Source organism: Hoplias malabaricus, chromosome 10 (assembly GCF_029633855.1).
Source record: "Hoplias malabaricus isolate fHopMal1 chromosome 10, fHopMal1.hap1, whole genome shotgun sequence".
Classification (NCBI taxonomy): Eukaryota; Metazoa; Chordata; class Actinopteri; order Characiformes; family Erythrinidae; genus Hoplias; species Hoplias malabaricus.
This window is the reverse complement of record NC_089809.1, coordinates 15126440-15140714: the sequence shown is the minus strand read 5'-3', so window position 1 is coordinate 15140714 and position 14275 is coordinate 15126440. Positions and strand designations below refer to the sequence as shown.

At 39.9% G+C, this 14275-nt stretch overlaps 1 protein-coding gene and 1 pseudogene across 1 annotated transcript in view; one reads left to right on the top strand and one right to left on the bottom strand.

Annotated features, from left to right (window-relative positions):
• Window positions 1-9070, bottom strand: part of wdr37 (WD repeat domain 37) — a 114731-nt gene extending 105661 nt beyond the window's left edge. The window contains exon 1 of the mRNA XM_066682648.1: window positions 9053-9070. The gene's annotated coding sequence lies outside the window, so the exon portion shown is untranslated. The remainder of the gene's footprint in view (window positions 1-9052) is intronic.
• A 2278-nt stretch (window positions 9071-11348) lies between these two features.
• On the top strand, window positions 11349-11448 carry LOC136709125 (U2 spliceosomal RNA; annotated as a pseudogene).
• Window positions 11449-14275: the final 2827 nt, after the last annotated feature.

The following is a 14275-nucleotide window of genomic DNA, read 5'->3' as shown; positions in this document are numbered from 1 at the left end:
AGAAATGTTGTAGACAAGAAATAAGCAGTGAGGGTACTCATCAACATACAACAGAGATAAAGCAAAAATCAGATGATTCATATCTATGCACATAGACTTCTGCACATTTTTTGCAGTACAAAGTCAATAAACCAATAAAGTGTTTTAGGCCATTATGTTCACACTATCATCATTTAATATCTACGTTAGTGCAGTGTTTAGATATCCCAGGGCTTGTTTTCTCTGAAATAAAATTACACATGTATCACTGGTGGGCAGTTGGTGAATACCCATTTGCTACTTATTACTACTGTGGTTAACTCAGCAATTATTCTCTACTCTAAATCTTCAATCTTATGAAAGGGAAGCAATGTCTATTCACTCATTAGCTCATTTTGAGGGCACAGGGGATACTTTCTCAATAAACTACTGATTTCTAGTCCTTGGAATATTACGTTGTTGCTGACAGATGGGAAGTGGTGCTTCTCTGATGTCAGCATAAGAGACCTAAACAGTAAATGTGTGAAGTCTGTGAAGTTGAAAAAGTAATTATACAGAGAGATGAGGCACAGCATTTAACTTTGTATTTGCATACATATCACATGAATACTTATAAATTATTTAAATATTTCCATTGAGGATTAAATGTTTTATAACAGCAAAGAGACAGCATTAGTGAATTTTGTGAGATGTTCTTAATATTTTCCGACCAAGGATAAGTATATTTGTTGGTTTTATTTGGCCTGAGTATAGCATCATAGAACACAAGAAGATTTTAAAAGATGTTAGTCACTGTTTAGTTAAATGTCAGGGGTATACATGCAGAGACGGTACAGCATGTTGATTTCCCCAAATCAAAAACCAATGGTGAGCCGAGGCTTGGGTCAGCACGGTGAGATGCCAAACACAGCCCCAGAAACACTCACAAATGGACAGTGTTCCTGACTTTTTTCCTATTATTCAGCCACAATTCATACTGAAGTTTCCAGCTGGGAATTACATTTTCTGGTTCACGAACAGAAACGTGCCAAACGGTTCCAAATTTAGTTCATGAACTGGAATGTGAAATATGGCTGAACTAAACAGACGGTGTAGTAGCAACATCTTGAATTCTCTCTGTGAAATATGACTGAACTAACAGTTCCTACTCACGCATGTGCATTTCAACTTTAGGAGTCAGTCAGTCAGTCAGTAAGCGAAAATGCCACTTCTAGGCTGGCCCGGTAGGCCTTCCAGCAAAAATATACTTTAAAAAAGTTTTTATTTTAGAAAGCTGACAGAAATATATGAAGTGAAAGTTCAAAGGAAAGCAATAGACAGAGAAAAAGAATGTAATTATAAAACTATATTCTTATATGGCCAGTGGAGCAGATAATTTGGACACTGTGTTGAAACAAGGAACAATATTATGGCTGATTATGGCATATGATGGTATGACAAAATGTCAAGTACTGCATTAAATTATATGTGGCCTATTATTACTTATCACTCTTTGGGCTTTTTGATGTAATATTTTGCATGCTGGGTTTTTTGAAGAAACCAAAATAAACACAACAAAGCCTGAAAAAGTGCTAATGTAATATATCTAATCAATAGGTATATTTTAATGTAATATAACAGAATAAGGAAGCCTTTATATTAAATATCAGCAAGTTGAATACAATAAATAAATAAACTGATATGAACCATGTTGTCTGTGGCTTTCCTTGCTCTCTGTTTAAAGTCATGAACAAATCCAGCAACACAATCAGGTTTCTAGAAAAATACCATCGTAAAACTAAAATAGAATCAATATAATTTATACAAGAGAAACCACTAGAAACATTAGACTTTGATTACAGACCAACAGAAATTCCAAATTCCACTAAGAACCACTAGAGATCCTCTAATGTTGTTTTCAGCATGTCAGAACCTCAGAAAAAAAAAGACACTGAGCTTTAGCGTCACTAATGCACAATACATTTATGTCATTAACAAAGAGTTCCACTTCTTTGCAAGCACGTGCTGGGAGGCTTTTACACATCCAGCCAAAACTTCTGAACTTTAAGCTCATTGCAGTTGTTCCAGAGTTTCCAATTTTGTTTAAGCTTTTCTATGATGATTTTAAAGCTGTGTACACAAATAATTTTTTGTGTTAGCACATTAAAGTAGGACATAATATATTGTATAGTTATTCCTTTTACAAATAGGCTGAAGTCAAGTTTGCCAGGAGTGACAGTTTCTACTTTATTCATTCATTCATTATCTGTAACTGCTTATCCAATTCAGGGTCGAGGTGGGTCCAGAGCCTACCTGGAATCATTGGGCGCAAGGCGGGAATACACCCTGGAGGGGGCACCAGTCCTTCACAGGGCCACACACACACTCACATATTCACTCACACCTACGGACACTTTTGAATCGCCAATCCACCTACCAACATGTGTTTTTGGACTGTGGGAGGAAACTGGAGCACCCGGAGGAAACCCACGCGGACACAGGGTGAACACACCAACTCCTCACAGACAGTCACCCGGAGTGGGAATCGAACCCACAACCTCCAGGTCCCTGGAGCTGTGTGACTGGGACACTACCTGCTGCGCCACCGTGCCGCCCAGTTTCTACTTTAGCACAGACATATTTAGCACAGTAATATTTCTGAGGAAATATTACTGTGATGGAGGGCAAGAATTAAAAGTGGATAATTTTACAGTTTTACACTAAGTCTTGTTTCACACATACCACTCTACGTTTTGGGCTATCCAGATATACAGTATTTATAACCATACACAGGATAAGAAGTAAAATATCCTATGCTGATCCATTAAAGCTTCACATAGGGCTCATCACAATCTCTTCCTACCATTTATATTCAGATCTTTACATTTATTTTTTTAATAAAATAATGTTACACACTTCTGTAGGGTCCTGGGGTTGTGGGTGTAAGCTTTGCTCTGGATGAATGCTGTGAGGAGTTGTGTGTTCTCCCTGTGCCTGTGTGGGTTGCTTCCAGTTGCTCAAATTTCCTCCCAAATTCCATAACATACTTTGGTAGGTGAAATGGCTATTCAAAAGTGTCAGTAGCTATGAAAGTGTGAGTGTTTGATGCCCATTGGTGGCCTGGTATCCTATCCTGGGTGTGTTCCTGCCTTGCGCCCAGTGATTCTGGGTAGCCTCTGAACACACAGTGACCCTGAACCGGTTACACATAATCCGTGAATGAATTGTTCTCCCCTTGGGCCTAACTGGTTCTACATACCTAATGCATTTATGAATTTAATGTTACAAAATTTCATGCTTAAACATGTTTTAAATTGAGATTTTTTTTAATTGCAGCCATGAGAGGCAGAGCCTTTGCTGTGACATCATAATGCTGCTTTATTCTCTTCATTTGACCATTTAAGACTCTCAGAGGATCTCGAAGGAGATTTCAAAGGACTGTGCTACTCCAAGGATCAAACCATATGTAAGATGGAGCCTGTGTTTTCTCTTGCTCTTTGCAGAGCCTTGCCAAGACTGATTTCAGTTCTGAGCATTATGCTTATATCCTTTGCCGTTGTTCTTTAGATTCTTATCTAATTCTTGGCTCTGGAATTATTTGTGGGTTGTTCTCTGCTAACATCAATAAAGAGCAGTCACCATTGGACACTATGATGGTGTACCTATTTATTTTCCTTCCTGAAATCATTTATTATACTTTATAAAACAGTTTTGTGGCTGCAAACAGTAAGTATATTACACATCCTAACAGTAACTTTAAATGTCCACATTGTGTATTCATTAGCTAACACCAGCAAAAACAACAACAGCAAAAAATTTACATAGCTTATACCCAAAAAATTCCACAAATTTTAAAATGTTTCTCTCATCTTTAAGAAGCATCATTCGAAGAGTGTGCATTATCTTTAATCTGAGGAATCTTGCAATAGAGCCTATTGCAGCATCACTGTAGCAAGAAAACATGTCTGACAGTTAATTTTGGCAGATTATTCCTGGACATATACACTGCTCAAATAAAGGGAACACTAAAATAACACATCCTAGATCACAATGAATGAAATATTCCAGTTGAAAAATCTTTATTCATTACATAGTGTGCATTGAGAACAAAATAACATAAAAATGATCAATGCAAACCAAAATTATCCCATGGAGGTCTAGATTTGGAATCATACTCAAAATAAAAGTGGAAAATCAAATTACAGGCTGACCCAGCTTCAGTGGAAATTCGTTCACGACAAGTTAAAACGAGGCCGAATCTGAATCTGATGAAGCGGAAAATGTTCTCCTGAGGGATGTCCTGGACAGTCTTTAGTGCAACGTGGCACTGGAGGATGGAACGAGACATGATGTCCCAGATGTGTCATGAATTCGTCATGCAGGAACAGCTGACACACTTCAGCCATATGAGGCCTAGCATTGTCATGCATCAGAAGGAACCCAGGGCCCACTGCATGAGCATATGGTCTCACAATGGGTTCAGGATCACATCCCGGTACCTAATGGCAGTCAGGATACCTCTGGCTAGCACATGGAGGGCTGTGCGACACTCCAAAGAAATACCTCCCCACACCATTAATAATAATAATAATAATAATAATAATAATAATAATATATTACATATATATAATGCCTTTCTAATACCCAAGGTCGCTTTACACAGAGGAGAAGAAAAACAACGAAAAAAAAAGGAAAAGGGAAGACACATACCTGCAGAGTGCAGAAGTACTGAGAGAAGAGGTAGGTCTTTAAAGGCAGAAAATGAAGAGCAGAAACAAAGACATTGTCGTAAAGAATTCCAGAGCTTGGGTGCCATAACACTGAATGATCTACCACCATTCATTCATTATCTGTAACCACTTATCCAGTTCAGGGTCACGGTGGGTCCAGAGCCTACCTGGAATCATTGGGCGCAAGGCGGGAATACACCCTGGAGGGAGTGTCAGTCCTTCACAGGGCAACACACACACTCACACATTCAGACAATTTTGAGTTGCCAATCTACCTACCAATGTGTTTTTGGACTGTGGGAGGAAACCGGAGGAAACCCATGAGGTCACTGGAAGAGCACACGAATTCCTCACAAACAGTCACCTGGAGCGGGAATCGAACCCACAACCTCTAGGTCCCTGGAGCTGTGTGACTGCGACACTACCTGCTGGTGTGAGACTGCAGAGCTTTGTATGTAAGCAGGAGAACTTTAAACTGAATATAGAGCGAGACGGGTAGCTAGTGGTGCTGATGAAGGACAAGGGTATCATGAGCTGATTTTTTGAATAAGAGATAAACTCTAGCAGCAGAATTCTGAACATACAGAAGAGAGTGTATGGTCTTAGAACGAAGGCCAATGAAGAGAGAATTACAGTAGTCTAAATGGGAGGAGATGAGTGCATGGACCCGAATTTCAGCATCCTTAACAGAAAGCAGGGGAAAAAGGCAAGCAATATTATGTAGATGGAAAAAGGATGTTTAGCTTAGGGCTTTAATATGAGGTTTGAAGGAAAGTGAAGAGTCCAGAACTACACCTAATTTTTCAAAAAGTTGGCATGCAACCAGTGTCTCAGACCCGGAGGTATATTTGAGCTGAGAACCTGGAGATGAATATGCTGTGATTAACAGTGTCAAATGCTGCACTCAAATCTAAGAGAAAAAGGATACTTTATTGCTCATTACTGATCCATTGCTGAACCGGTCATGCTTGAGGATGTTGCAAGCAGCAGAACGTTCTCCACGGTGTCTCCAGACTCTGTCATTTCAGTCACATGTGCTCAGTGTGAACCTGCTCTCATCTGTGAAGAGCAAAGGGCACCAATGCCGAATCTGCCAATCTTGGTGTTCTCTGGCAAATGCCAATCACCCTGCACAGTGTTGGGCTGTAAACACAAGCCCCACTTGTGGACGTCGGGACCCTCATGGAGTGTTTCTGACAGTTTGTGAAGGAACGTGAGTATTAGTGGCATATTGGAGGTCATTTTGCAGGGCTTTGGTACTGCTTCTCCTGTTCCTCCTTGCACACAGGAGGAGGTAGCAGTCTTGCTGCTGGATTATTGCCCTCCTATGGCCCCCTACACATCTCCTGTAGTACGGGCCTGTCACCTGGTATGTCTTCCATGCTCTGGACACTGCCAGAAAGGATGAGAACAGAGAAATGGTAGGTGGTCTCCACATGCATAACCACACCTTTTTATGTGTTGTTTTGCTAATTGCCTCTCATTTCTACCTGTTATCTGCTAAAAGGACCTCAAATTAGTATTAGAAGGGAAAGGGTTTGCCTTCCTCAATCCCTGAGGACCAACCAGGCCTTCAAGGTGTGGGTCCAGAGGTGCTCTTTTAAACCATTGGTGCTGAAACATTTCAGTTAGTCATGAAGTCTTGAGAGTTTTGAAAGTCAAGAAGAAAGGCAGTCTTAGCGGTTTTTATGCAGTCTTTGCAATTTCTTTGCAGTCAGTCAAGTCAGTTCATGAAATTAACTTATGTTTAGTTCATGAAATGAAATACAGTTTTGAAGTGTAGCAAGAATGGGAGAATATGTACTCAGAAAACCCAGAACAGAGAAATATGTAGAGAAAGAAGAAACGAGGTGGGCGATAAAGGAGTGAAAGGCAAAAATAGAATGAAGCAGAAATTGAGATTCACCCAGGGGTGAATCTGCTTCCAGTTAGCAAGTTCAGCTAAGAGCTCAAGACAATAGAAATTCCAGCAGAACTTTTATCTATATTTCAATTGGCAAAATTAGAAAGTTATAATTTAAATTCAGCAACGCTCGACGCCAAGCCCAGAGCATGAAAGAGACATCAGACATCTGAACCCTGAAAGTGGTGGAACAGCAGCTTCAGGACCCAGCCTGCTGCCTAGGGAGACATACCCATGGCTTGCCCAAGAAAGCAGATCCTGCAATGGAGAAGGCCCCTTTTTTCCTCAGAATTGTTGCCTGTTAAGGCTGTGTCTCTGAGCAAAACCCAGGGAACAAAGAGGAATGGAGGATGGCCGCTGCTGCAATGCAACAAGTCCCATATCTATGAGAAGCTCCCAATTCTTTTTGACACAAATCTGATTCCATAGAAATAGGGATAAGAAATGAGACACAGGAAACATGTGGACCAGTCTGCAGCAAAAGTCTGTACAAAGTGCTTCTGTGTGGTCAATGGAGCTGATAAAATGGACAATGAGTGTTACCAAGTTCCAGTGATCATTCCAAGATGTTTCCATTCATGTGAAAATGCATTTTAGCTACTTATTTTGACAGGCTAAAATCACACTATTAAGACTTTATTTGGTACATTAAACATAACCTCATTGTTTGTTCTAAATATCTGACCTCAGTATGCCTGACTACAGCAATACAGGTGCTGGTCATAAAATTAGAATATCATGAAAAAGTTGATTTATTACAGTAATTCCATTCAAAAAGTGAAACTTGTATATTATACTCTTTCATTACACACAGACTGATATTTCAAGTGTTTATTTCTTTTTATTTTGGGTTTTTTATTTTGTTTTTGGGTTTAAACATTTACAAGGCAAACCATAGCCCTATTGATCCAAGTGTTCTAAATTGACAATACACAAAAAGGCTCATGGTAGAACATTTGAGATTTAAAAATACTAAAAATACTACAAAAGTACAACCTTAATTTTACAGCTTCTAAATGACTATGGTGTTCCACAGCGCTATAATAGGGAGAAAAGAGCCTCTGTCTCTTCTGTGCTGTGTCCTCTGCTTTTTTACTGGATTAAGCAACTTCTAAATCATGGCGTGGAGGTCTCTCAGAAGAAATGCGTAATGCTTTATGGCACAAATCTCCTAGATACAAGAAGAATCCAGCTTGGTATTCCCGGTACAGGCATTATATGGCAGAGAGAGCAAGGCGAAAGAAAGAGAGAGAAAAAAAGTGAGAGTGGCTGATAAAGAGTTAGTACTGGACTGAATCTGCACAGTAGAGAGAGCTGAAACAGACATGAGGACACAAGTTGGAGTAGTAAGTATTTGTTGCTTTTTTTTCATGTGTCGCGGTGTTTTGTTGACAAAAGTGTTATAATCATTTTTTTGAATGTTACTGAGCAGTGAGCCAGGATTTGCAGCTACTAATATTAGCCAGATAAGCTAATAATTTTGTGCTAGACATCGATTCTGATAATAAGTGCTTTTCTCCTTTGCTGTGTGGATTGAATTACTAGATTTACACTTTGTGTCGGTGGAACCAAAGTTTTGTTTAGGACAGTGTTATAATCAGGTTTTTGAGAGTTAGTGATGAACAAGGGTTGTGCCTGCTAGCTTTAGCCAGATTAGCTCACTTTTAAGCATTACACATTGACTCTGGTAATAAGTGCTTTTCTATTGGTTGCTGTGGTTTTAACAGCTAGAATACCACCAAAGTTATACTTTATGGTCCAGTGTGTATTATGAGTGATATATGAGTTTTATTCGACATTATTTATTCAATTACACACATTCTCCTGGCTCAACATCAGCTGAAGTCCTGAAAGCCGTTCGCGACTTAAACATCACTGGGTGAGTGAGAGGGAGAGAGAGCTTTGTGAGAGACTTGATTTCACCACAATACTGTAAATGTGAATTACACTGCAATTCACAGGAGACAAAAAACATTCTTATGTAGCACCCCAACAAGGTACTCTGAGAAGGTACTGCTATTTAATGAATTAAATATAGCTGGGGCCCTTGTTCTTCTATATTATATGGTTGGGTATATGTTATTAACTATAGATATTTTAAAAGTATCTAATTGAATTGACCATTACCCTCAAGTGAACTGCATAGCAAAACAACATACACAACCTGGACACCAGGAAAATTCACATTAAAGCACACAGAAAGAAATACAAACAACAATATGATGTATATCAACTGTTTGGAATGTATTGACTTATCCAAAAATAATGAAAAATAAAAACAGGGCCCACACTCACACTCTCAGACCCCTAGCTCCCTAAGAACAGCAGTTAACTGTCTCACTCAACAGTTCTCTAACCCACCTTTGTTACAGGCCTAATACCGTTGCTCGAGTGCGTAGTGGCCGGGTAAAACAAAAATTGGCCCCTTCACTCCGAAGAGCCAGAAATAAATGAAGGTTACCTCTGCACTGTATCCCTTTAATTTTCTTTTCCCTCTCTCTCGGTCGTAGGGTTGAGTCTTTTGTCATGCAGTCACATACACCGGGTGTTGGGCATCCGCCATCCAATACCGCCGGTAGAGATGAAACCCTGCAGGTCACTAACTAGAAAGTTCAATCAGCCAATGGAACTAGACGGCTGCGTTCATGCATTCAGCAGAGAAATAAAGTCCGACTGATCTAGCCGGGCTTAAAGTCTCTGTTAGCAGTGTTCCCGCTAACGATAGGCGCCTGAGCTAGCCTACTATAGAGCACCTAAAATAGCAGCCTGAATTAGCCTACTATAATTATGAGCGGAACACGAGGGGAAAAATTAGCAGCCTGAGCTAGTCTGCTAGCACTCGACTTGAACAATACATTAACAGTGTGTTAACATCCTACACTGGTTCTCAGTCCGACAACCATATAGCGGAATGTACTCGCGTACAATCAATCACATGCCCGCTTGAGAATAATAAACATTACTGCATGTTGTTCACTCATACTCGTTGACCTTCTCCGTCATTCCCTCGTGTTCCCCCTCAACTCCCTTGTTTTTTCCTTTTTTCTTAACTCTCCCTTCTCTCTCCCGCCCCCCTCCAAGCTAATAGGCTCCTAGACCTCCGACCCTTGAATAGTATTGGCTCACCAAAGAGAAAGAGACTAAAACTAGTAGAAAGGTACATAACCAGATAAACAAAACACATTGAATTCACTGGAACATGTATCAGAACATATACACAATTTTAAAATAAAATATATAAAATTAACTGTTAGTTTTTTAACCGGGCTACACCTACATTGTACTCTTTTAAAGCAATCTTTGACAGGTGGTATTTTACTATTTGAATTAATTAGGCATTTTAAACTTTAAAAACTGTAAAAGAGTTTAAAAAAATAGTACTGCAGTTGGTGCTGTGGGTAAATTTAATGTTCTTTGCTGTATGATTGAAAACAGATCACTGCAGGTTTAAAATGAATTTCAGTTCTGCAAATTGCTTCTTGACTGAGTTAATATACAGTCATCAGGGCACAATGAATTATACAGCATAAAGTGTTATTGGAAAATTGGCATTTATTTAAAAAAATAAATTACAATCATTTGTAGTCCAAAAAACAAACAATGTTATAAGAAAATTTAAAGTTGATATGTCCTTTAAAATCTTTAAAAATGCAGAGGTTTGTATTTTCTTTGAACACATTAGATTTCACCACAATTGTAATTTATAATGTGGATGTTGCAGTAATTATAATCATACACAAGATAAAATGTAAAATATCCTATGCCAGTCCATTAGAACTTCACACAGGGCCCACCACACACTCTTCCTAAATGCAGCCACAAAATTCCTGTTGAATCCTACACCTCAATACTAAGGTTGCTGTAGCCATTTATGATCCGATCAGCAAACTGCTATCCTTAACAACTACGTTTGGGCTCCATGAGTACACAAACCACTCACTGTATCACTAGCTCTTCACAGGGGTCATCAGGCAGGTACCTCCTCTCATTGGTGTTTTGCTGAATTAAGCCCCACCCCCTCTCCAAGCCATCTTTACAGTCGTACCTTACACTTTACCAACAACAACCATAAATCCACATTGGCCTCCCTGGTGACTAAGGCTGTACTTAACCCCACTGGCACTGTTGATGCATGCTTAGCGCCACCAGTTCCATTTGAACTTTACATGCTACATCACCAATAATCCCAAAAGCACCTCTACAGTACATTTTCCCAATAACTCTGTGCTCTCCACAACCACTGACTAGACCTTTCAGCTCTTTCTGATAACTGCCTCACAGCTGCCCTTAATTTCCGGCCCCTGATGATAATCTGCACAAGCAGGGATGTGGCCAATTTGGCTACAAATCCTCTAACACCTATCTCCACCGCTCTTACTTGTGCCTGCCACCTGTGTACCCTCATCTCAGTCACCAAGTCTGTGTACTTCAGCTTCTTCCTTTCAAATGCTTCATCTACTGCATCCTCAAATGGAACCGTTAACTCTATGAAATAAACTGGCCATAGTTAGCAGATCAGTAGTTGTTAGCATCCTCATGTCATCCATGTAACCTCTAATTGGGGGGAACCGCATGCAACTTTTCCCTGCCTACAACCCACTTAGAGGCCCTAATTACTACCTTCATTGCCATTGTAAAAGCTAATGGTAAAATCATACATCCAGCCATTATACCTAATGGCAGACATGTCCCCAAATTTGGGGGGGGGGCTTGTTACTAAATGATCTGTAATATTGGGATTGAGATCATGTGGAAAAATCACTTCTGCCTTTTGGCAAAGATCAAGTGTAGTATCTGTTCTTATCAGTTTTATATCTGATACATCCTCTGTATGAGGACTACAAAAACTCACCCTTGGCTGAAGTGGCATTGAGAAAGGCACCTAACCAACAAACAGCTCCCTGGGCACTGGTGGTTGGCAGTCCCCTGCTCCAATTGTGTGTGTGTGTGTTCACTGCCCCAAGTGTGTGTGAATAATTGCTCACTAATATTAGATTGTGTGTTCACCACCACAGAGGGCTTAAATCAGGGAGGCAATTTCCCTAAGGGATCAATAAAGGTGTTTCTTCTTCTAAAAAAATGTATTTGGTCAAGCCACACCACTAAAATTGATTAGCATTACTGGCCATGTATCTTCTTTGCTGAACTTTGGTAGGAGAAATAGATCTGCATTTCTGTTTCGTTTGATTAGAAGTCCTTACAAATTCAATAGCAATTAAAATAATGATATTCATTCACCATCTGTAACTGCTCATCCAGTTTTGGGTCGTGGTGGATCAGGGGCAAACATGGAATCCTTGAGCACAAGATAGGAACACACTCTGGACAGGGCACCAATTCATCACAGGGTGTAACTCATTCACTCACAGACTCAAACCCACACTCTTAAAAATAAAGATGCTAAAGGGTTCTTGGAGCAATGCCAAAGATAAAGCACTTTTTGGTCCGTGTATGTCCATTGCTCGATCTTAAAGTTGAGAACCAAAGCAGTCTGATGGAACCAAAAGCAGTTCTTCTCTGGCATCTCTCAAACAACATAGTGCATAGACACTTTTAAATAGCAAGTCGATTTACCAATGTGTGTTTTTGGACAGTGGAAGGAAAAGTGGTACCCAGAAGAGATCCACAGATCCACACAGAGATGGGGAGACCTCCTCACAGACAGTGACACAATTGAGGGTTCAAATCCACAACCCTTGGGCCATTTGACAGTGACAAAATGCTGTCATGCCACCCATGTACAACAACAAAAACAGCAAAAAAAAAGAAACAAACCAGCATCTGAAATAAATTTACTCACTTCAGCCAAACAATGACAGACTCCATAGCTAGAGGCCTGTCAGACAGGGCATAACTCTGCTATCAGATCTCTTGTGGGCAGCTTACTTTGTCAGTAGAGATTTTTTGGCACTAATCTGGCACCAGATGCAAATATCTTACACACCCTCTTTATGTGGCAATACGTTTAATCATTTTGCAAAATGGTGAGGCACTTTAAAGTGACTGAACCCTTGCAACAACAGGATGTTCATATGAAGGCCAAAGGGATTTCCCCACTTTTATATTACAAGAGGAGCTGGTCATTCAAAGATCCGAATTTCTAGAATACAACAACTAAATAGTGCTACAATGACAGAAATTAATGTCATCCTTGTCCCCATAAAACAGATGACATATTCACAACAGGAAAATATGATGAATCACAATGAAGAATCCGTTCACCACAGCAGGTGCTGATTGCTCATTAATTCAGCATGGTGATTGCTGTTGTTTATCTGAATACCGTTTGGCAATTCATAGTTCCTTCCATGCATCTCCTAAATAGCTAGTTGATTTTTATGAGAGACAGTGCCCATTGACAGCAAATTGAGCAAAGCATTTGCTTGACACTATTAACATTTAAACAATAAAAAGACTAGCCTAGACCCATCTGATTTGTTAAATAACCATGGATGCCTCAGGAAAAGATGTCACATTAATTGTAGCATATGTCTGTATAAAATCAAAATATATTCTTTCCCATCTATAATGCCTACAGGCATATGCAAAGTGTTGCACCTCCATACCATGAAAAATGTTAGTATTTTCACCATTGTGAACAAGATGCACAATGCGCAGAGAGATGGGAACATGGTGAACAGTTCTCTGAGGAAGGGTGTTTATTGTCCTTGAAATCGAAAAATGTAAGAGGTTGAATGAGGTCTGAGAGTGCAGTGGGAGAGGCTGTGTGTGTCTGTGTCTGTGTGCAAACGTCTGAAGGTTCCTAAGAGCTGTGGGGGTAAAACAAATGCTGCAGATTCCAGCTGACCAGCAAGAGACACTGAAGGGAACGAGTCCATGACCAGGACGGCCACTTATGAAGGCACAGGGACTGTGGTTCCGGCATGTTCATCAACTAGCCCCAGCTGTGAATGGTTGGTTCCCTGCCCCCTCTGTTGACATGGCCAAAGCTGCTGTCCAACACCAGGTGCAAGCTGTCAGTGGGGCCTCTCACTGATGACAGGGCAGAAGTTGGCATGCAGGCAACTGGTTTGTGTGATGAATTGTGGCTCGGCAACAACTTAAAATCTCATCATTCAATGATAACACAGAGAAGGGTCCCTTTCATCTTTGGCACATAGAATGTGATTTCCAATTTTTCCCAAAAACAAGCTGAAATATGGACTCATCTGACAAGAGCACATGGCTCCACTATATTTCTGACCATTTGAGATGAGCCTGAGCCCAATGAACTCAGCAATGTTTCTGCACAAAATGATACATGGTTTTTCTCTTATGTAATAGAGCTTCAGGTGGAAATGTTTATGCAGAACAGACCGTGTTAAGTGACAACAACAAAGTATCTAGGCCATTTGGCAATATTTGAGGGCTCAAATATCTTCATTGTACCTGAGGACTGAAAGGTCATTCATATTTAAAAGTGGTTTCCAGCCTTGCCCAGCAGAGATTCAGATTTCTTTAGATTTCCTTTTTCAGTATTATGTATAGTACACTTAAAAATGATGGTTCTACAAGGATTCTTTAGTGAAAAAAATGGGTTTATGTAGAACACCAAACACCCGAAGACCTTTTGCAAGAATAAAAATTCATTGCATTGATTCTATCGGTCTATAAAACATTCTTCTATAGTTAAAAGCTTGCCATCTTAACAATAAAAAAACCTTTTTGCTGACATTTAGAACCC